At 41.1% G+C, this 21,648-nt stretch overlaps 1 protein-coding gene across 15 annotated transcripts in view; it reads left to right on the top strand.

Moving 5' to 3' along the window:
• Positions 1–21,648, top strand: part of BAZ2B (bromodomain adjacent to zinc finger domain 2B) — a 183,149-nt gene that overhangs the window by 58,677 nt on the left and 102,824 nt on the right. Inside the window, exon 1 of one of the 15 annotated variants that reach the window (XM_033165575.1) lies at positions 17,571–17,938. The exons of 13 other annotated variants lie outside the window; for them this stretch is intronic. The gene's annotated coding sequence lies outside the window, so the exon portion shown is untranslated. Of the gene's footprint in view, positions 1–17,570; positions 17,939–21,648 lie in introns of those variants that run through there. One more of the 15 variants, XM_033165551.1, reaches the window with a different exon arrangement.

Genomic DNA, 21,648 nt, shown 5'->3' with positions numbered 1-21,648 from the left:
TGTAGATATATTCATTATTTTATATAAATAAAATACAAATATGTCAAAACAAATAAAATATAAAGTCTAGTTAACACATACTGTACTTTGAACAGGAGTTCTTAACTTGTAGTTGATGAAGCCCCTGGGGTCTATGAATGGGCTTCTGTGGGTCTGTGAACTAGGCACAAAAAGACCCACCCCATTGCATAAATTGTATGCAGATGTTTATGTGAATGTGTTTATGTGCATTTTCATGATGAGAGGACCTATAGCTTTAGCCAGATTCTCTCTTCTCTTCTCTTCTCTTCTCTTCTCTTCTCTTCTCTTCTTTTCTCTGTAGCTAGGCATGGCAGTGTTACCAACTTTCCTGACAAATAGTGAACACATTGTACAACCCACATATACAAAACTGGCAGCTTTTTGCTTTTCTTGCAATAGACAAGTGACGCACAATTTCCATTTTGTGTCAACACAAATGGCAGTGCAGTCTTGGAAGTAAGGCCCAGTAAAGTCAGTGGGACTTATTCCTGAGTAGACATGCAGAGGATTGCACGGTTTGAGATTATTAACCCAGTAAATTCAAATTTTCCGCCCTATATGTGCTGAGGCTTGTGTCTGTTCATGTCTTGCTTGATTCCTCTTTAGGCGTGCAGTTTCAGCAACTTTATTTGCAAACAGAAGAACAGAATGTATTTCTTGAAGAACTGAAACAGTGATTGTTTCATCCTTAAATAGAGCAAAGAGACCAACCCAGTTGCTGTCTGTACAGTACAAATTAAAACTGCCTTCCCTATATTTATTTAGCATATTTATCGCATAAGAAAGCTACACAAACTTTGTTGTAAACAAGAATTTGTTTGGAAGGTTTTGGCATTTCCTAAGCAATAGCAGCTTAAAGGAATTCTCAAGGCTATATTCAAACATATTACTGCTGTTTAACTAATAAAATCAGTTTGTCTTAATAATAAAAGGATGCGACTGAAAATTCCACTTACATCTGAATCATTCTCATTGCCATCTGTAATTCTGTAATGCTTTATAAACTGCTTATTCCACCCAACAGATGCTAATCATTGGCTGACAATAAGCAACAAAAAACTGTTCTCTAACCCTTTTAGGAAATAGGCACAATACAGTTTATCCTTCTCTACTCGGAAGTAAGCACCACTGAGTTTGAAGAGACTAGGAGTAGGTCCCATTAAATTTAAAATGGCTTACTTTTGAGTAGATATATACAGGGTTAAGCTTTTGCTGCCAGATACAGTGGTGCCTCGCAAGACGAAATTAATTCGTTCCGCAAGACTCTTCGTCTTGCGGAAATTTCGTCTTGCGAGGCACCTTTTCCCATAGGAACGCATTAAAATTTAATTAATGCGTTCCTATGGGGGAAAAGTCCGGGGGCCCTTCCCGAACGGCACCGGAGCCAAGCCAAGCCGCGTTTTAAGACTGCAGTGAGCGAACAGCTGCGCTGCTGTTCGCTCGCTTCAGTCTTAAAACACGGCGCCGCGGCTCCGGGAGGGAGGGAGGGGGCCGTGGGATCATGCCCGACATCGGGCACAATCCCACGGCCCCCTCCCGACAGGCATCGGAGCTCCGCGCCGCCGCGTTTTAAGACTGCAGTGATCGTTGCAGTCTTAAAACGCAGCGGCGCAGCTCCGGGAGGGAGGGAGGGGGCCGTGGGATCATGCCCGACATCGGGCACGATCCCACGGCCCCCTCCCGACCGGCATCGGAGCTCCGCGCCGCCGCGTTTTAAGACTGCAGCGATCGTTGCAGTCTTAAAACACAGCGGCGCGGCTCCAGCTTAAAACACAGCCGCACGGCTCCAGGAGTGCTTACCTTTTCGCTGCGGTTGGGAGGGATGTTGTCCGCGTCTGCCATTTTGGATCGACTGCGCATGTCTGGACATGAGCAGACATGCACAGTCGATCCAAAATGGCGGACGCGGACAACACCCCTCCCGACCAGAGCAAAAAGGTAAGCCGGCTTACAGTGGTACCTCGCCAGACGAATTCGTCTGGCGAAAAACAGGCATAGACGAATTCGTCTCGCGAGTCAACTAAAAACTCGCAAAACCCTTTCGTTTTGCGAGTTTTTCGTTGTGCGAGGCATTCGTCTTGCGGGGTACCACTGTAAGTGTGTATAGCACTGCTGCCTTACAGCACAATCTATACAGATTTGGTCAGAAATAAGTCACATTGAGTTCAAAGGGGCTTAGGGACCCCTGACCATTAGGTCCAGTCGTGTCCAACTCTGGGGTTGTGGTGCTCATCTCCTATTACTGGCTGAGGGAGCCGGAGTACAGCTTCCGGGTCATGTGGCCAGCATGACAAAGCTGCTTCTGGCAAACCAGAGAAGCGCACGGAAACACCGTTTACATTCCCACTGGAGCGGTACCTATTTATCTACTTGCACTTTGACGTGTTTTCGAACTGCTAGGTGGGCAGGAGCAGGGACCGAGCAATGGGAGCTCACCCCATTGCGGGGATTCGAACCGCTGACCTTCTGATCAGCAAGCCCTAGGCTCTGTGGTATAACCCATAGCGCCACCCGCGTCCCTTCTCAAAGGGGCTTACTCCCAGGTAAATAGCAACTTGATTGTAGCCCATATACTCTTGTGGATTTATCTTCATCATCATCAACCACCATTGTTACTCTAAAATACTTGCCCAATTATCAGAAATACAGTGTATATAATTTACTATAAAAGACACGTATGCCTACTGTCATTTTAATAGACATTTACATGATAATCCAAAACACATTTAGATTGAAGCTTTATGCTTCAGTTTACTGAGACCAGTATACTGTACAGTATGTGCATGTTCCACTCACAAAAGAGGACACACATTTGCATACACATCTACAACTGTGCATTCTTTTTGGTGTGTGGGGCAGAGGCTCAAAAATAAATGAGAGGTCTCACCAAAGTAATAAGACATCTGATAGACATAATTTGAACAGGTGAAAGTTTCCCCATAATTATATTTTCATACTAGAAAAGGTATAACCTGTTAATAATCTGTGTGCCATACAGGCTATTAAAGGTAGAAGAGCCCTGTTCTCACCCAGTGCCAACTCCAAACCGGTGAAAGAACTCGAGTTTTGTGAGTTGCAAATCAGTTACCGTACGTTCCTGTAGGTCTTTTGTCATTTGGTCTTAGGCTGGTAATACATGCATTGAGTGCAAGATCAGGTATGGTATTTCAGATGGGGAAGGGGTGTTCAAAAGAGATTTAAGATTTAAAGCAGCCAAGGTGCAGATGCACATGCTTGGATCAATTCTAGGTAAAATAAATAAATAAATAAATAAATAAATAAAAAAGCAAGAAGTGTATTCTAAGAACATTTGTAGTGGTTATTTATTATTTATACTTCATAAAGACTACACTTTTCGGGTTTTTTGAGCAAAACAGATTGAAGCCTTTGACATTAATATGCCTATTTAAGTGGTGATACCAGCAGCATCAACCTACTCATAAGAATCTCCCTATTTTCCCTATGGGACCTCAAACAAGCCTGCCTCCAGCTGCATTTCTCCCAAAGTACCCCGGCACCAAGAGACTGGAGAACAAGAGTGGAGGTGCCTTATAATGTGCTCTCTGCCCCACCCACCGCCCCCCCCCAACAACACTAGTTTACTTTAAAATAACCCATGCTTTTTCAAACGCAATACTCTCGCTTTGCAGCATGGATATTCTTTTTTTTATATATATAAAGAATTTATTGGTTTTTTCCATAACAAAAAATACCATCACCCACCCACATTTATACAAAACAAAAACAAACATAACCACAATTCTTTTTCTTTTTTACACACACAATGAAAAAAGTTCTAGTTTCAAATCTTTACAATTGACTTCCCCTGCCTTCTCTCCTTCGGTTCCAGATCCAAATTCTACTTTAATAACTTCATCTCTCAAAAAAACAATTAAATTCAAATTTAAACAAACATCTTAATCCATAATAGTTGGTAACATAACTTTATGTCTTAACATATTATTCTTATATCAAATCTAGACTATTCTTCTTTCCCTTAAACTGCTGCTAGTAACATAGAAATTTAAAATATCCCTTTTCTTGTTAAAAAATAAACTAAAACTTAATGTCTCATCCCTCCGATTTCAGATTACCATAGCAAACCATTTATATTCTGCACTTAACACATTTCATCCTATCCCCCCTCTGTCCAATGTCCTTCTCCATCTTGCACCGGAACCACTCCTCAAATTGTCCTCTTTTCTTGAACATCCACAGAACCAGACACAGTCTCCAACAGACCTTGCATCGAACATCAGGGTGCACTGCTCATCTTCTTTCGGCTTCTCCCATTCAATGCTGCATTCTTCTTCTATTTGTAAAAATCTTAATTTCTTGCCTTTCGCTCCCGAGCTCTCACCTCGGGAGCTGGATATAACATTCCTCGCCGTCCCCGGGCTGCCACCACCGAAGGACGTTTCTTTTTCCGCAGCATGGATATTCTAATGGCATATTTTATTTGTATTTCAATTGGCAGCACAGCTTTTTGTTGTTGAAATTACATTTTTTTGTCATGAAATTAAACCTGAGTTAGGAAGAGCATGGGTGGTCTTTGCCACAACGTTTTGCAATAGGATGAACACACTACTGTCCAGTCACAGCTACACTGAAATTCTGGATTTCTCGGTTATTTTCCCTGTGCAGCGGCCAAATTTCAACCACTAAAAAGCAAACACCCTTCAAAATGACCCAGGAAGTCCCTTCAAAATGAACAAGGTAGTCCTCCATTGTCAGAATCTACATAAAAACTAAAGTAAGACATGCACCAAGAAAGACCACAAAACAGCTTCAAAATTTCAGAATGTTTCCTCCTATCCTTCTTTATTTCTTTTAATAAACACATGTGAAAAGATATTACTGAGAAACAAGCATGTGCTGTTCATGGATTCTTGTATTTTTCCTTGTGAACTGTACTCACTGATGGGCACACTATTTCTTCAGTTTGCTGCACAGATCACCCAAGGATACATGCAGTCTGTGCAGAATGCCATGGTACCTTTAAGGATTGCATGCACTGGATTAGCACACAGAGCCCCTCGCCTGCTTCTTCCAAATTTTGCGCAAACGTGCCCTAAATGTGCCGTTGGGCTCAAATAATTCCCATCCCCACTTTTTGAAGTTAGGTGACGGTAACTTGTCTTAAAGCACATTGGGAAACTGTAATAGCAGAAAATGTTCCAGTTTTAAACTTCTCCAATTTGGCAAGGAATATAAAATGGTTCATCGGGAAGTGGCTTAAATGCCTATCAGCTGCATAAAGCATGGATGTGGAGCTTGCAGAGGGATGTGTATGTATCATCTGTTTTAGATGTGTTACAGAGGTGATGTCAAGGTGAAAGCAGACTTGCAGAATGGTTGGAAATCATTGATATTCTGACTCTGAGGCTGTAAATGGCTCTGTGGCAGATGGAGTCTTTGTCAAGGAAGAAAAATGGCAGCTCTGGAGCATCAGAGATGTTTTTGCTAGCAGCTCAACTCACAGGCTGTGACCTTCCAGTGTTCAGGAGTTATGTTCTTGCTTTAATAAATTGTCCCCTGCTTTTTATTCCTTAAAAGTAGACAAATAGTAGTCATCATAATTCAGGACAAATTGAGCTGTTTCATTATAAAAGAAGCATAAGCCTGCTTTATTACCTAAATGTTTTAAACGACAGCTTTTAAGTGTGCTTGCATTTCTAAATGAGAAGGGGGAGAGGGGGGAGCACTAGAAATGTGCTTTAGCTTGCTCTCGTGATTAAAATAAAAAGGCACAAAAATACACAAACGAGATGGCAAGATTCCCCCCAAAGCTAGCATTGCTCCTGAATACCCAATGGTATAGGAGAGAAAAGAAAAGAAAATATATAGGAGTACAAATATAAAAATGTCTATGACTAACAGGGATGCTGAAAATTATGGTACCGTGAACATGTTCAGAACTTTTAGTCATCCTTTGGTATCCTCTGTGTGTTACACTATAATGGCTTATATTAGTCCAGATCAGAACTAAATGCCAAACCAAGAATATCAGACTAAATACTGCTAATGTTTAATCCTGTATATACACCCCCTAATGGAGTTACTGCTTTATGGTAGTTGCCATAATTGATTCAGGAAAGCACTTAGGAATTATTTTATGTGTACAAAAGACGATGCCTTCTTCATCTGGAAAATATGAATGCAGACTATATATACAGATGCACTTTTGCATGGAAGTCTTGTGATTGTTTTCAGAAAGGGTCTAATTTGGTTTTGTGAACAACTGAACACAAAGATTTTCTAAAGATTTTTCTAAACAAATTAAAAAATGAGTTTGCCTGGACTACTCTTCAAAACACCTGCTCCCGAGTTGTCCCATTCATTTAAAGGGAAGTTGTTTCAGGATTGTATCTTAACATCTTCAAATTATGTTGAGCTCACTTCATAGCACTGAACTATGATCCATAATTCAGATTTTAACCTGTAGCTTTGTGAAAGATTAATATATTATACAGAAACGTGAATAATTCCTCAAACATTTGTGTAAATCGGGTTCATGTAATTTTTAAGTATTCTCTAACTAGATAATTTAGAATCTTCTTCTCTTCAGGTAATCTTTTAAACTGATATCACTCTTGTATATTCTAAGGACCCATCTGCTTACTTTAATCTGTGGTGGAAGTATTGGTGCCAATGGGAGCTGCATTTGGCCCTAAGAGCATATAACATCATGTAAAGGATGTTCAATTGGACGGTTGACCTATATTGCAGAGCAATAAATAATTGTTAAAATTAAAATTGCAAGCCCTTCATAACTATAAGCCTCCTGGGCTACACTTTATCCCACTTGACAATTGTTAGAATTATAGAAAGCAATCACAGTTCATCACTAAGGAAAGTGACCCCATGCTTTCCAGGGTCAAGGTTGTTGCATTAAAATCTGTTCTCTTTCAAACTCTTGAGGTTGTAGTTTTTGCTCCAGAATGTGAGCCCATTTGATTTAACTGTATCTGTATCTGTGTACCATTCCTTTGTAAATGTAGTTTGAACCGGTTTCATTGGGGGAGAAAAATTATTTGGAAATGGTGACTCAGATTACTCATTTATGTCTTCTTCTTCTTCTTCTTCTTCTTCTTCTTCCTGAAATGTGTTGCATTTCAATGAGCATTAGGAGGGCCTGCCTTTACAGTAGATGTTTGGAAGCCTCTTATCAGCTGTCATTGAACTTCAAGCTTGAGAGTGAAGGGCAAAGTTTTTTTAATTTTTTTTTTGACAGAAATGAAACTGACATTAAAAATCCTTGAACTCCCCCAGCCCTTTGTGACTTTGGCAAGAACTTTGGACCCTTAAGGAATGCAAGATTAACTTCCGAGTGCATGAAGTGTGAGGAAGCACAGTTGCATTAAAGGAATTTGATGTGAGTGCTTCTTTGAGGTGTGCTCACATTGCAGTTTGCTGACCTGTGGAAGCTGAGAAAGCTTCAGCAATTTGTGCTTCCTCAGATTGTGCAGTGCTGTTCCAAAAAAACCCACAATTCAGACCTTCCTAGTGTTGCACTACCATGTGCATTGACTTGAAGATAAGAAAAATCACTGAGTACTCGGCTAAGAATGGTAATCTGAATCCTCCTTTGTAATTGAAAAGAATGGTAAGCATGTGTAAAAAAAATCCCTTCTGCAGGTACTATTTGCATATTCCCCACCCCTCTTCAGCCCTCCATTCCACCTTTCACCCGTCCCAACTCTCTGGAGTTGATTTGATGGCGTTGTTGGGGCCTTCCCTTCTCTGCTGCGCCAAGAGCCCTTCTGTGAATGGGGTGGATTCCACCAAACATTTTTTCAACGAAACAAAACTTTGAACAACCAATATGCTATTTCACAGGCTGCTTTTGAATTTCCCCTCAAATTCCTCCTGCCTTCCAAGACCGAAGAAAGGCGGAGTTTAAAGGTTAACATGCTGGTTTGGGGGCGTTGCTGTTCAAGAAAACAAACACATAGGTTCACGGAACTAGTTTAATATTCTGTAATATAGGAAATATCAGGCTTGTAACTTAAATTCGTAAAATTTGCTGCACAAGCAAGCGTACAATTGGTTAGGATGTGCAGCTGGAAGCAACTTTTGCACCCCATTGTAAGCGACTATAATGTTATGCTAATACCACAGTACAAGTGTTCAGGAATAGGATGCCCGGATGCAAACGATGTGGAGTCAATAGCGATATCCATTGGTTGTACTAGATCCTAGGGTGCGGACTGAGGGCACCACTTTGCTCAAGCAAAGCAGGCTTGGGACTGGTTGGTGGCTGGATGGGTTACCACCTGGGAACTACATGTACTGTGCCTTGGCTTCCATAATGGAAGAAAGATGGTATAGAAATGTCAGACAATAAATAACAGATACAATGAATTGTACCTTGTAAACAATAATAAGGTTTAGATGGATGATTGTTCCAACCAAGCCCATGTTTATCACTATCATGGTGGCTTTTAAAATGTGGAAGTGCCTTAAAGTGTGAATTGGGACTAGTGAAAAAAGGAAGGCAGCCAACACCTGAGACATTTTAGTTCCCAGCTACAGTTTACCAACCAGTGCTCCTCCATGAATTTCAGTGTTTGTGCTGGCTCCTACACAAGCTGTGTCAGTATGAATTAGGGTCCTACAGCAGCAGCAGCAGCGCTTGATGAGTTACTCCCTTAGTTAGTAGCCATACAGCTATCTTTGAAATTATTGGTGCCATGAATTAGGATTAATTACATCAACAGAAGGATGTACCGATAATTTCCTTAGGTGTGCAGGTTAATTAAACCCAGTTTATGCACTCTAGCAATATATTTCAGTAAAACTAAAACATGCATTGTTGTGCATTTGAAATGAATCACTTCTTAAAGAGCTGCTGTTTTCACATATGCACAAGAATGTTGCTTATCAATAATTTAAGCAAATAATTTTAAAATAACGTTTTTGAACTCTTTAATTTTTCAGATACACAGCTACATATACACCCAGTAGAAAGGCTGTAGACTGCATACATTATGGGATCTTTAGGATTATTATACTAACATTGAATAAGATGGTTGTAGTCTTGTGTATCAGTGAATTAAAATGTAATTGCATGTTATGGTTCCTCACTATAGCCATTTGTAATTTTTAGTGAACACAAAAGGCTGATTCAAACTAGTATAGAAAGATGCTCTTTTAGTTATTAAGAGTTAATGTTTGTACATCTACACAGTCTAAATGGCAAACAGTTTTGATGAGAAATACTCCCAACAGTTTTCCAGAGAAATAAACCTCCTTTGTCTCCTTAGCACCCATTGATTTTTCCTTCAATTGTACATTAACAATGCTGATAGAACGTATGCAGTTGGCATCTACATTTAACAGGAGAAAAGTGTTAAAATAAAAAGCATTGCTTTATAATATTTACGCATTGTCGTACAATAGTGCTATATTTGAAGCCGTGATAACTGAAGGGAGGACAAAATACTGAAAGGGGGGAGGAATCAGAGGAAGAACAAACGATGCAAAAAGAAAATGACACTGAGGTCTTGGTTTAATACATATGTATTCCAGGTTGATGGTTGATTTCATTAGCAAATCTCATTGTTATGCAATGTCTGTTCTTCTGCAGCAAAATGAATATTGTATTCTCACAGGCTGCGTGTCTATTTTCTGTTGATGGATAAATGAAAGGATATATATTTACTGCTTTTCACAGTCTTTTATGTATTTTACAGGAGAAAAAAACACAAAGCTTCTGAGTCAGTATCCCCCCCCCCTTTTCCGTCCTTAAAGCTTTTAAGAGCTGTATATTAATGAATATTTTAATACACAGTATCCAGTACAAATTAACTAGCATTACAGGGGAGACAGCGTGAGTTCAGTTCTTTTTTTATGTACCGTGGGGGCAAATTTAGGCTAGAAGCCTTCTGAAAGCTGTCAGTCTGAGCAAGCAGAGGTTTATTAATCTATACAATAGCAAATATTCCGATACAATCTTTTCTTATCATCTTTGTATAAAGCTGATATAGAAATTTAATTTCCTTATATCTAGTAAAATAACAAAAAAATAAATGCCCACATTTATAACTACAAATCTGAATGCTCCTTTTGGGTCTAGTAATAATGCAAGCAGTGCAAGTAGGGGGTGGGAATTTTAGAAGCGTGTGTTAAATTGTTTATCCTGCCATGTCTTGATTTTGAAGCGCGAAAAAAGGCAGAAACTTAGGCAGCTGGACTTGAGAAATGGTGTGGCGTATTTCTTATTGTCCCTGAACTCCCAGTTCAAATCCAACTCTGAAGATTTGTGATAGGGATACAGGACAAAACCCCTTGTTGCCACTAGGCTTATTTTCTTACATTTATATCCTGCATTTCTTCTGTCATGGAACCCAACCCCTTCTCTGAGCGTGGGCACCTCCGAGCCCATTGTTTAGGTGCAAATATTGCATTCTTGTACTTATGACGTGGGGTAAATCAGTGCTTTTTTTATTGGGTAACTATTTTTTTTTAAGTACAGAATGTCCAATTTTCTGTAGCCTGTTACAAAAGAGTCTCTGATTTGTTGTGGGTGCTATTTGGCAGCTGCATTAACTTCATGCAGTGGCTGAGAATATGGGATTCATATGCAGTGGATCACCATTGAATCTGCAGTGCCACCACAAATGTCATGCTCCCCCCAGAGATGGTCTGAGGGCATATGATGCAGCTTGCTGATGCTAAGTAGGCCTGAATCTGGTCACTGCATGAATAGGAGACTTCCTGGAAACATCATGTACACTGCCTTGAATTACACGATGGAAGGAAAACAGGATATAAATGTACTAAAGCAGTAGCAGCAGCAGCAACAACACCCTGAGTAATAATATGACAGCTACCACCTGGAGTAATTTAAAGTGCCTTCCACATGGTGGCACTAAAGCTGAAAGTTGCTATTATTTTTTCAGGTTTCTTCTTGAGAACACATTAAAGGTCAATATAAGACATATCAAATAATTAGCATTTAGTTAAAAATTGTTCCTAGCAATTAGTCATAATACCAGAGTGCAGAAGCAGACCAATAATATTAAGCACCAACCAACTTAATAGAAGGTTCCATAGATTACAGAGAAAAAATAAATAATTATATTTTTTTAAAAAAAAATATTTATTTATGATTTTCATTATTACAATTTCCACATTCACATTCAAATATACCTTTCAACCATTAGTACCATCCCTTATAATAATACATTTGACGACTTCCCTTCTTCCCCTTCCCTGGTTCTTTTAATTTTCCCACCACTCCTGCATATTCTTATATATCCATTTAATTCAATTTCTCCCCTTATTCTCCCTTTATTTACATTGTTGAATTTATCTCAGTCCTGCTAGCGTTTTCACTTGTTTACAGTTATTTTCCAAATACTCCACAAATGTATATACTTCATCTTCTTGTTTTCTTATTTTATTTGTTAGACCTGCTAGTTCCGCATATTCTATCATTTTAAGTTGCCAGTCCTTCTTATTGGGGACCTCACTCACTCGCCATTTTGGGGCTAGCTAGCAAAATCCAAGCTGCTGTAGTTGTATACATGAATAATTTCCCCCCTGACATCTGAGTACTTGTGTCTGCACCATTCCCTAAAGGATTGCCTCTGTTTCTTTGGGAATAAATCATCATAATTCAATACAGGCAACTCCCCATTTACATGGGGGTTGCATTCTGAGCCACCGTGTGCATCACCCTGCCCCATTTTGCCCTGTTCCACCCCACCCTCTACTGGTACCGAAAACGGCAAATGCGTCAGTGGTTGTGTGTGCGCTGAACGCACACAAATGGGGAGTTGTCTGTATAGAAGCTTGAAATAATATTCCATGTGAGGATAAAGATGCTTTTAAGTCTAGGCTGGTGTCAAGGGTCAGCCTAATCAGCACCTGCCAAGGCCTACCACCTGACAGAGACAGCTACTGACCTGAGATGCTAGATCAGCAGGAAAGTAAACAGATTATAATGGAGATGTGTTCTACTGCCTCTTCTAGGCACCTTCCCATGGAGAAATGGGAGATCACCCCCAAGTGATGGCCCATTTCCTGGTGGGATGAGTGCTGGATGAGCCTGTCAGCTCCTTGGAGTATGCAGAGTCATATTCCGCTGCCATTAACCTTGCTTCCATGAGGAGATGGATAGAGAGACCCCTGTGATCTGACAGCAGCTTCTAGAGCAGCCTTCCCCAATCTGGTGCCCTCCAGGTGTTTTTGGACTCCCGACATCCATCATCCCTAGCCATCAGGGAGCAGTGGTCACGGAGTTGGCCATGGGAGTTGTAGTCCCAACAACATCTGTAGGGAACGAGGTTGGGGAAGGTTGCATATCACTTTTAAAGATCCCCAGAAGGAATGCAGCAGCAACTCCCTCATGTTCCAAGATACCTGACAGAGTTACTACTCTGTCCCCTTCAGCCCCCTCACCCTCGTGTTTGCCATTGCCAGGGCTTTTCTTCAGCCAGAACTTGATGGAACTCAGTTCCAGCACCTCTCAGCTGGGCGTCCTTGCCATTATAAGAGAACAGGGGAGGCGTTCATGGTGAGTTCCGGCACCTCTTTTTCTCGAAAAATATCACTAACCTTTGCCTCCTACACCTGGGAAACCTGGTGTTGGGCTAGCAGATGGGGATCAGGGAGCTCTGGTGTAGGAGAGGTGACTACAGATTGGCTTGGAAAACAAGCTAATTTGTTTCATTAAAAAAAATAACTTGGCTCATAACTGCACCTATCTGATGTGAGCAGGAGGAGAGGAAGAGCATGCCCACCCCTAATAATAGCAGCTATATTGCACACATACAAAAATCTATAATGTCTGCCCAGACTTGGATTACTAAGCTGTTATGCACAAGTGTCTTTAACGCCAACACAAGCATATTTTGTTGGGCTTGCAGGGACTTGATGACATATGATGCCTATGTGAGTCATTGTGGCCAAAGACGTATATTGTACCAACAACATCCTGAGTTAGTTGTGCTTATTCATCGTCATAGGTCACGTCACAGGGCCAGCACAATGATAATAGAGTTTGCGGCATTGCTCTGGTCCAGCAGTCCTTGTGCCTGAGCCTACATATTTACAGCATTTGATAGTACTGTGTCTCAGTGGGTGCATACTATGACATGTGCACGGGTTTTGGTGTAAATGCATACAGTTGTGTCTCTATGGAAGCAGCACCTCCATAGAAACTGGCTTTTCAGGTTATTTCCCCTGAAAATGAGTTAGCTGTTGCTTCATCAAGCATGGGCATTACCTCCCCGCCCACAGGGCACCTCTCAAGTGCGTTCCCCATAACCACCACCTTCTCCTTGTTTCATGCTTGTTCCTTCTTATGACTGGAAATTTCATTGTGATTTTTTAAATTATTATTTAGGTTTAATGATTGCATGCTTAAAAGCCCACACCATTTGTGGCAGTATCCTCTTAATATTTCAAAATAGCCATTGGTGTGCACTGAACAACATGGATGCATTCTTCACACATTATGGTGGGAGACCGATGTCACTGTAGAGTCTTAACATGAGGTTCTGCTTTATGATAGGTTGCTTCGAAACTTCAGCCTCCAAAACTGATTGGAATGAATCATATTAACAATGAAGGATGCAATTCTAATTTGCTTTGCTAGCCCAACAACATATAAGTAAATCTACTGTAGGCAGACAGGAGGGTGCAGTGTGGCTTCCAGGAGAGGATGGAGTTCTTATGAGAATGAACTCGTCATTGTCCCTTGCATTAAAACACCGATAGAAGGTGAATAATTTTGCAAATAATATGGCCTTGCAGTTATGCATCACAAAGAGCACTCATTAGGTAAGAGCTCTTCACCATGGAAATAGAAGCAAAGTCGGTAGTAAACATTAGTCCTGATGTGTACAAATCAGTCTAAGTCCAGCCCAGTCTATTTTAATTTTCCATGTGTTCCTTACTGTCTGTCCTGCCCCATTTTTGTATTAATCCGGAAATGTTTCTTCAATCCTTACCCACCCCCCAAAAACGCTATTCAAATACATATCTTATCATTAAACATATTATCATTTATCTGAATGTATTGAGCTCTGAATATATATAATTCATTCTGATTCATGTAATAGCCCAGAAGGTGTGATCAGTTTACTTCAAAATGTGAAAATTCTCCTCCAACCTTAATCACAGCCTTGCTGTGCTAACAGAACTGGGTAGGTGTAGGAATTAGCATTGTAAGAATGTGGCAGGTGTAAATCTGCAACAGTGTCTTCTTTGTGGCAGCTCCTCCCTCAGCTGTGGAATCTCATCCCCAGAGATGTGTGGTTGAAATCTCCCCACACCCCTGGCTTTCAATTTTTACATATCCATTATAGATGATGATGATGATTATTATTATTATTTGTTTGCTCAGGCTTTGGGGATATACATTTCCTCTGGGTTCCAGCTGTGCTGATATTTATGTCATGTGCCACCAGACTTTCTTTGTACCTGTGGGCACATTTACAAACTGGATGAGCTATTGTGGGCTTCGCACGCACGCATACAAACCACAACCAAGCACACATCCCCACAACCTGTTCTATTGGCTGCTGTATAAGAGAAAGTTTCTTTTAAGCCTAATATCATCAGGGAGATTTCATGAATGAAAGCTTCTGTGGGTGCATGTGTGCCCATGGGCACCACACCGGCAACCCCTGTGCCATGTCATTGTTTTTAGTTCTGCGATTTTAAGTATTTTATTTTGTGTGTGTGTAAAACAGTCGTATGTTTGCTATATTGTGCACCACCCTGGGATGCTTCAGAAGGGCAGCTGATATATAAATATAATAAAACAGGTTAAATCCTGGAACAAGGAGCTCCAAAGAGATGCTCTGTACTCCTATGACATGTTTTATGAAGGAACTGATTCATAATGAGTTCCTGCACATCTCTATCAGATATGTGTCTTGCTGTTTTTGCCCCAACTTTGGAAGTTCTTTATTTCAAATGATGACAATTTTTGTCATGAGTTCCGTGGGGATGCCATGGAAGAGTTGGTCAGATTCCAAGGAAGAATGGGAGCACCTCAGGGAGTGGGAGCTGGGTAACCCTGGAGAAGATCCTAGTGGGATGGGGGAGGTGACAGGGGGGACCCCTTGATGTGGCTGAGCCCAGGGAGGGGACAAAGTAGAAAGCTAAATCCAGGCAAGGAAACCAAACAGGTTGGAAGAAGAGTGTTGTGTCCTTATCACATCCCCAGTGCTATTTTTCCTTTAAAAAGAGGTGCCAGAAGAACTCACCATGAATGCCTCCCTGGGTCTCTTATAATGGCAATGGCACCCACCTGAGAGGTGCCAGAACTGAGTTCTGGTGAGTTCCAGCTGTAAAAATGCCCAGCACCTCCTGCTGTGGTCCACCTCTGGCACCCCTTCCCTGTCAGTAAGGAGCCACGTCCTTTTTGGGAGACGTGACTGAGAGTAAATCAAATAATGAGCCAGTGTCGACACTACCTCTGAGGACACAAAGCCCCCAGAGCTGGTGCAAACCGACCTTTTCAGATCCAAATCACTTGAAGGAGTACCCACTTGCCTTGCCCAGTGCCGGGACACTGGCTGCTTGCCACATTAAGAGTTCTGTCTGCCCTGTTCTTCAACATCTTCATTGACGCCTTAGCTTGCATTTAGCCATGTATCATACCTCTTACGCATCTGCTGCACCTTGTACTGATCTGATTTATGCATTAAAGATAGAAACCAAACTAGGAGTTCCCAGTAAGTAAGTAAGTTTTATTTACGGCCATTGGCCCAACACATAAACATACAATTCCAAACAACTTATAATATTTAAAACCTTCGCCAGAGGCTGGAACCCTCTGCTCGTTACTAAATAAAAGCCCAGTTCTTCATCCAACAGTGAGGGCCAGGATGGAGATGAATGTTTATCAGTACATTCATCTGTAATTTGTAATTTTTCCTACTACAACTCTTTATATTCCTGCTTCATTTTATTATTTTTAGATGTTTTCTGTGTTATTTTAACTGTATTCTTATTGCTGAAGTGTTTGCCGTCCAGGGCTGATTTAGAAGGAAGGGTAGGATATCAATGTAAAACACAAATAAATACACACACCCCACATACACAAAGAAACTTATTTTGCATATAAGCAACATATGTGATATTCAACTTTAGTCACACTCAGAGTAGGTCCATTGAAATCAACGGATATTGATTTCAATGGGTCGAATCTGAGTATGACTTATCACTTCAATAAAGCAATCCTGCCCTGCTCAAATATTCAACTTATTGAAATACTTGAAGGAGATATGGAAAAATATATAATAACATATTTAAATTTTAAAGCTCTTGTTTTTCTGGCTTTTTCCATGGATGATCCTGGGGCGGGAGGTGGTGGGAGAGGCACATAATAAAACCATGATATCAGAATGTTGTGACGCCAATATGATTCGCATTTCCCTGTCTCCACCATGATAAGTGATGTTGGTGACAATTGTACTGTACAACGCAATGGTGGTGATATTACACAAGTCAGTGCCAACTGGGCTGCCGGTTAAGATGCATGCCAGTTGTACAGCTCTTCCCATAGAGCAACCAGGTGCTTAGTGCTTGTGCTTAAAGGTTATACTGAAGACGATGTAAGACTGCTTGCTTCAGTACTGCTTAAACACTTTTTAATGAATCCAGTGCGGAAGTTAACATTTAGTACTGTTCTCTGTGTTTGCTTGGGAAATCTGACAATGTTTTCATCTGATGCACTTTTTAGTTGTAATAGTAGTCAACTCCCCTTTTAACTGCCAGTGACACTTTTGAAAAGTTCCAGTCAGTGAGATCTGTGACTCTTTGACTCTGCATGATCTTGAAACTGATTGGTTTATTACATTAGGTCCTCTCTGGACAGGCACCTCTGATATGGGTTGCCATGTGCATTTGCTTTCTACCTGTGGTGCTACATTTGGGACAGTTTATTAGCAACTTGCAATGTTTTTGTTGTAATGTGGGTGAGTACCCTACCTTGGCACTGGAGACTGGAAGCACTTCAGCTCCGTGGTTCTACATTTTTCTATATATTTATTTTCGTGTTGGTACCATTTTAAACCACGCTTCAGGATGTTTACCTCATTTGATTATACGCTCATGGATCTGTTTCTGCAGAAAGATATACGTCCCACATATATGATCTTTCACATGGTGTTTATATTTGTACAAAGGCTTTCTGAAGAAAGACATATTTGTGTATCTTTCTGTCGTAAAATGGATACAGTTTCCAGCTCCCTAGTTCTCTGAGAAGTTGGCAGTCTCTCTCTCTCTCTCTCTCCCCCCCCCCCCTTTATTTAAATTTTAAAAGACTTTACTACTGTAGAAAACCGGGGGGTGGGAATGCTACTATCCATTTTTCAAAGAGAGAGAGAAATATTTGTTTGTAGTTTTGCTTTGTTTTAATTGTTTCAGGCAGGGTGTTGCCACAGTTCAGGCAGAACAATTTCTACCTTATATTTTGCAAGGCACATACTTCACCTGGGCTGGTTTTGGTCACATGAGCATGGATGTTTACTGGTGATCTTAAGTGCTCCACCTGCCTTTCAGTTTGTTTACCAGGAAATCAAGATGTGTAAACTGCAGGAAGTACTATTTGACCCTCTCCGGCAGTATCTCATTACAATAATTGCTAATCTCTGAATAAGACAGCCATGTTTTGTGAGTAACACAGGGAGAGAGAGGTTGTGTTAGAGAGATTTTAGGTATTTCCAGAAATAGAGCGTTGTAAATGCTTGCCTTCGGATTATGCTTCCTTTGCAGCTCTTGATAATAGACATCTGCTGACCTCTGGGGTCAGTAAAACTGGGATACAATAGTATGTGTTCTTCCATTCCTCTGAACTGAAAAAAAGAAATATCACGGCTTGTTGTTTTGGAGTGCTGTCACTGTTCTGTATCGAAAGGATAATGGCTACTTCCTGATTAAACCACTATCCACAGTAAGCTGTTCTTATTACATCTCTGTTCGCCTGTGAAGGGAAGAGTGCTCGGTGTTTTTCTTTTTAAAAAAAATATATTAACCAGGGAATTGTCAGTTTAAAATGTTTATGGGATGTGGGTTAAAAGCTTTCATTTTACAGCAGCTTTCCCCTGATTGTTTCCTCCTTCTTAAAGTAAGGAAATTGTTTAACCTCTGCAATACTTAGGAGCTGAAAAAATATTTTAATGCAAGCATGTCTGAATTTGTCTCTGTGTTGTAATGTTTAAAATCCATCTACCTGCCTTTCACAACTTGTGTACTAATGATACTTGCATTTGTATTTGAGGTATAAAAAAAAGAAATACCGGATATTGTTAGGAAGAGTCAATGGAAAATACTTGCCATGTTATTTGAGCTGAAAAAGACATGGCATTTTTAGGCAGTAGGTTATATTTTCATCTGTGGAATGGTTTTTATGCATCGGTTAGAATTCTAAAGCATTATCTTTTTTATTAGGTTTAATTTTGCTTGTAGGTGGTTGTGACACTGATTTCCATGTAGCTTACATGGTACTGTGCCAGTATACATTTGGAAAAGTAGGGTGCCAGGTATATACAACTTCGCTTTGGTCACCTGTATGTCATACTGCCTTTTGAATATCCAAATATATCCAGCCAAAGGTTAAGCCGCATCGTCGCATTAATTTCAGTAAGAGATAATTGATCGTGCTATTTTCTTACTGACATCAACAGGACTTAAACATGCTTAATTTTCATTCAGTTTGTAAGCATAATTCACACATTCCTTTGTATAGCAAAAAAACAAAACAAAACAAAACCAACAAAGGTTTGGACATTGAGGGGGCAAATGTTAGCTGATTTATATTATTTCAAAGCCAAACAAAAGCTCATAGGAGAACTGTTACATAGTACTACATGGAAGAATATTTGCCATTGAAGCCACTTTTTAAAAATCAGTCAAGCAACACAGCAACCTTTGGTCGCTGTGGCCGTAGGATAGAGCAGATCTCCTTATCCTAAGGTGATAGGAAAGGTCTGCTATTGGAATGGGAAAGCCAATTGTATAGGTCCTCTTCCCACCACTGCAGAAAGTCTGCTTAACTTCAAAGGTTCAGTGGTGTTGCTGCCTCACCCGGTGTAATCCAATGTGGGACAATTGGCTGTGGGGGATTTCCTGGCCAGCAGGAAGCCAAGTGGTCTTCTATGCAAGACAGGATGTTGGATACAAGCCTGCCTGCAAATGGGCCAATTGCAGTCCAGCTGTGAGGGAAGCTCTTCCTGTAGGATGGGTCCAACTTAACCGGCATGCTTCACTTGGGTCTGCTCCGCAGGTGTAAGACTGCTTGCCTATTCCTCCGCAAGCAGTTCCTCATTAGATCTCCCACCCATCCTCCTTATGTTATTGGCAATCTGTACTGTGTTTGAATTTACTATGGACATTGTTGGTCACCGTATTCAGGGCTGGGCAGAAATTTTTGCATCTGACCAATTGGCCATGGCTGGTGGTTTTGCCTACCTCATAGCAATTTTCACAACTCTTGGAGGTTTAGGCATTGGGTAAGCCTTAGTCTTGGTTGGAGGGGAGGTTGTAGCCTCTGTCTTCCATCCAAAGTTAAGAGGTATCCCATTAAAGGCATCTGGGAGGAGCAGCTTCTGTCTAGATGTCCAGGCGGGGGCTAGGAATATAGCATACTTCCAGCAGGAGGGCTGGATTTCAGTGGTTGTATCCATTGCCTATGCCAAACCTCTTATTTCTGTAATCGCTAAAGTTGTGGCATGATTCTGTCTTGTCTGGTTCTTTCCATAAAGTTTGGGTGGCAGAGGGTTGTGGCACCTGGGCAGGCAACGTCCATGGTTTTAGGACAATTCCACACTGTACATTTGAGGCATATTCAACACACATTTAAAGCACGTGACTTCTCCAAAGAGTCCTGGAATTATAGTTTGTTAAGGGTGTTGGAAATGGTAGCTCTATGAAGGGGAAACTACAGATCCCAGGGTTCTTTTGGGGGGTCATGCGCCATAAATAGGTGCTGGATATGCTTTGAATGCACAAGGGAGGAATTAAGTGTCACACTCTTCTGATTGTTCCACCAGCACAAGCATTTCTGCTTGCCAGACAGAACAGTCCCCCTCTCTCGCTGCTGTGTGTTGTTCTGGGGGTTCTCTGAACTGCCCAGAACAGATTGTGGGGAGGCAGCGGGCATGCAGGGGAAGGAGAAGGGGAAAGCTCCATTGTGCTAGGGGGAGCCCTTGCAATGGCTTCCACTTGTGTGCCCAGTTAGTTAAATCCAGCCTGTAGTATAGTCCTGCCCTTAGTCTCACTGGCAGATGAGGATGTGTGCAGCGGGTGTATTGTGGGAAGGCTGGGATCCAAAGGTGCCGTAGGCTTCCCAGTGTTCTGTCATGTCCTCAGATTTGTTCTTAATTTTGGGGTGGGATTAAGTAAAGCACAAAGAAAAACCCCATAAGAGGACACAGCGACATAAGAGCCATGCTCTGCGCTCACTTCTACCTTGCTGGTGAAAGAAAGTCTGGCAGTGCGATGGATTGTCTGGCTCCCGTGTAAGACCATAGTGCTATCTGCACATACTTCATTGGCAAATAAAGCCCCATTGAACTTAGCAGGGCAAACGATTAAGTAAGTAAGTAAGTAAGTAAGTAAGTAAGTGTGTGGATCAGGCAGTAAGTTCTAATAGACTGTCAGATCAGGTGGGAACGAATTTTGAAAGTAAGTGATGGTATAAGAATAAAAGCACACTGAGCATACTTGATTTGATTATTGGATTGAAAGCAATGATTGAAAAGCTGATTTTAAAAAGCTGCTAAGTAGAGCTGTTGCCAAAGTTCATAATTATCTGGCTTGGAATATGAATTTGTCCCATTCAGAATGTAAAGTAAGATTCCGAACATGTGTGGTTCATGCTCAAACATGCTTTCTAGATATACATGCAAAAGTTATGTTAACTTGCTCATCTTGATTGTGGTGAACTGTGTTACCAAACCAGCTAACCAAGGGACTTTTGTGTGAGGATATATCTTCTATGTTTGGTCAGTTGTTTTATGTGGTAGCTGTCTCTCATCCAGATCTTAGACCCTCTAGTTTTCACATGTGCTTGTTTTTGGAAGGGTATTGAGAGTTCAGTTTCCAAGCTATTCTCAACCAAGGCTGGTGCTGAGGACCACAGTGCATAGGAAACGACACAATAAACTATGTGTGTGAGGCACCATCAACATACATGCGCCAACATTACAAACTGGGAGAGAACTAAGTTTTGCCCATATATGCTCACCAATAAATCTTGTGAATACCAAGCAGGTTCCTGAGTTCATCTGAGCAGACTTTGCCAAACGCAAGTACAAAAAACAACAACTGGGTTGGATCCAGTGGTGTCCTTATATTCATGGAAAAAGTCATTTTGTTTATGCAAAGGTCTTTGATACAGTGAAGGCTCCCACTAACAGAAGTGGGGGGGGGGGAGACAATTTTCTCCAATTCTTTGTCTTCCATGCAGTCCCACACAGTCCCTTCCATCCTATTCAAGAGTATCATCTAACCTTCTGGAGCAGAATATTTTTAGCGTGCAGGAGAATAAGGAGGGAAGACATTCGAATAGTAGAAAATCACCTACATGGTTCCATGGGTGGGCGCTGGGAGGACCTTGTTCTGCGGGACTAAATACACACAGTGCATTTAATTATTGTTGTC

The sequence above is a fragment of the Lacerta agilis genome, chromosome 1 (genome assembly GCF_009819535.1).
Source record: "Lacerta agilis isolate rLacAgi1 chromosome 1, rLacAgi1.pri, whole genome shotgun sequence".
Taxonomy (NCBI): Eukaryota; Metazoa; Chordata; class Lepidosauria; order Squamata; family Lacertidae; genus Lacerta; species Lacerta agilis.
The sequence above is the reverse complement of the archived record's forward strand: the minus strand, read 5'-3'. Positions and strand labels throughout refer to the sequence as shown.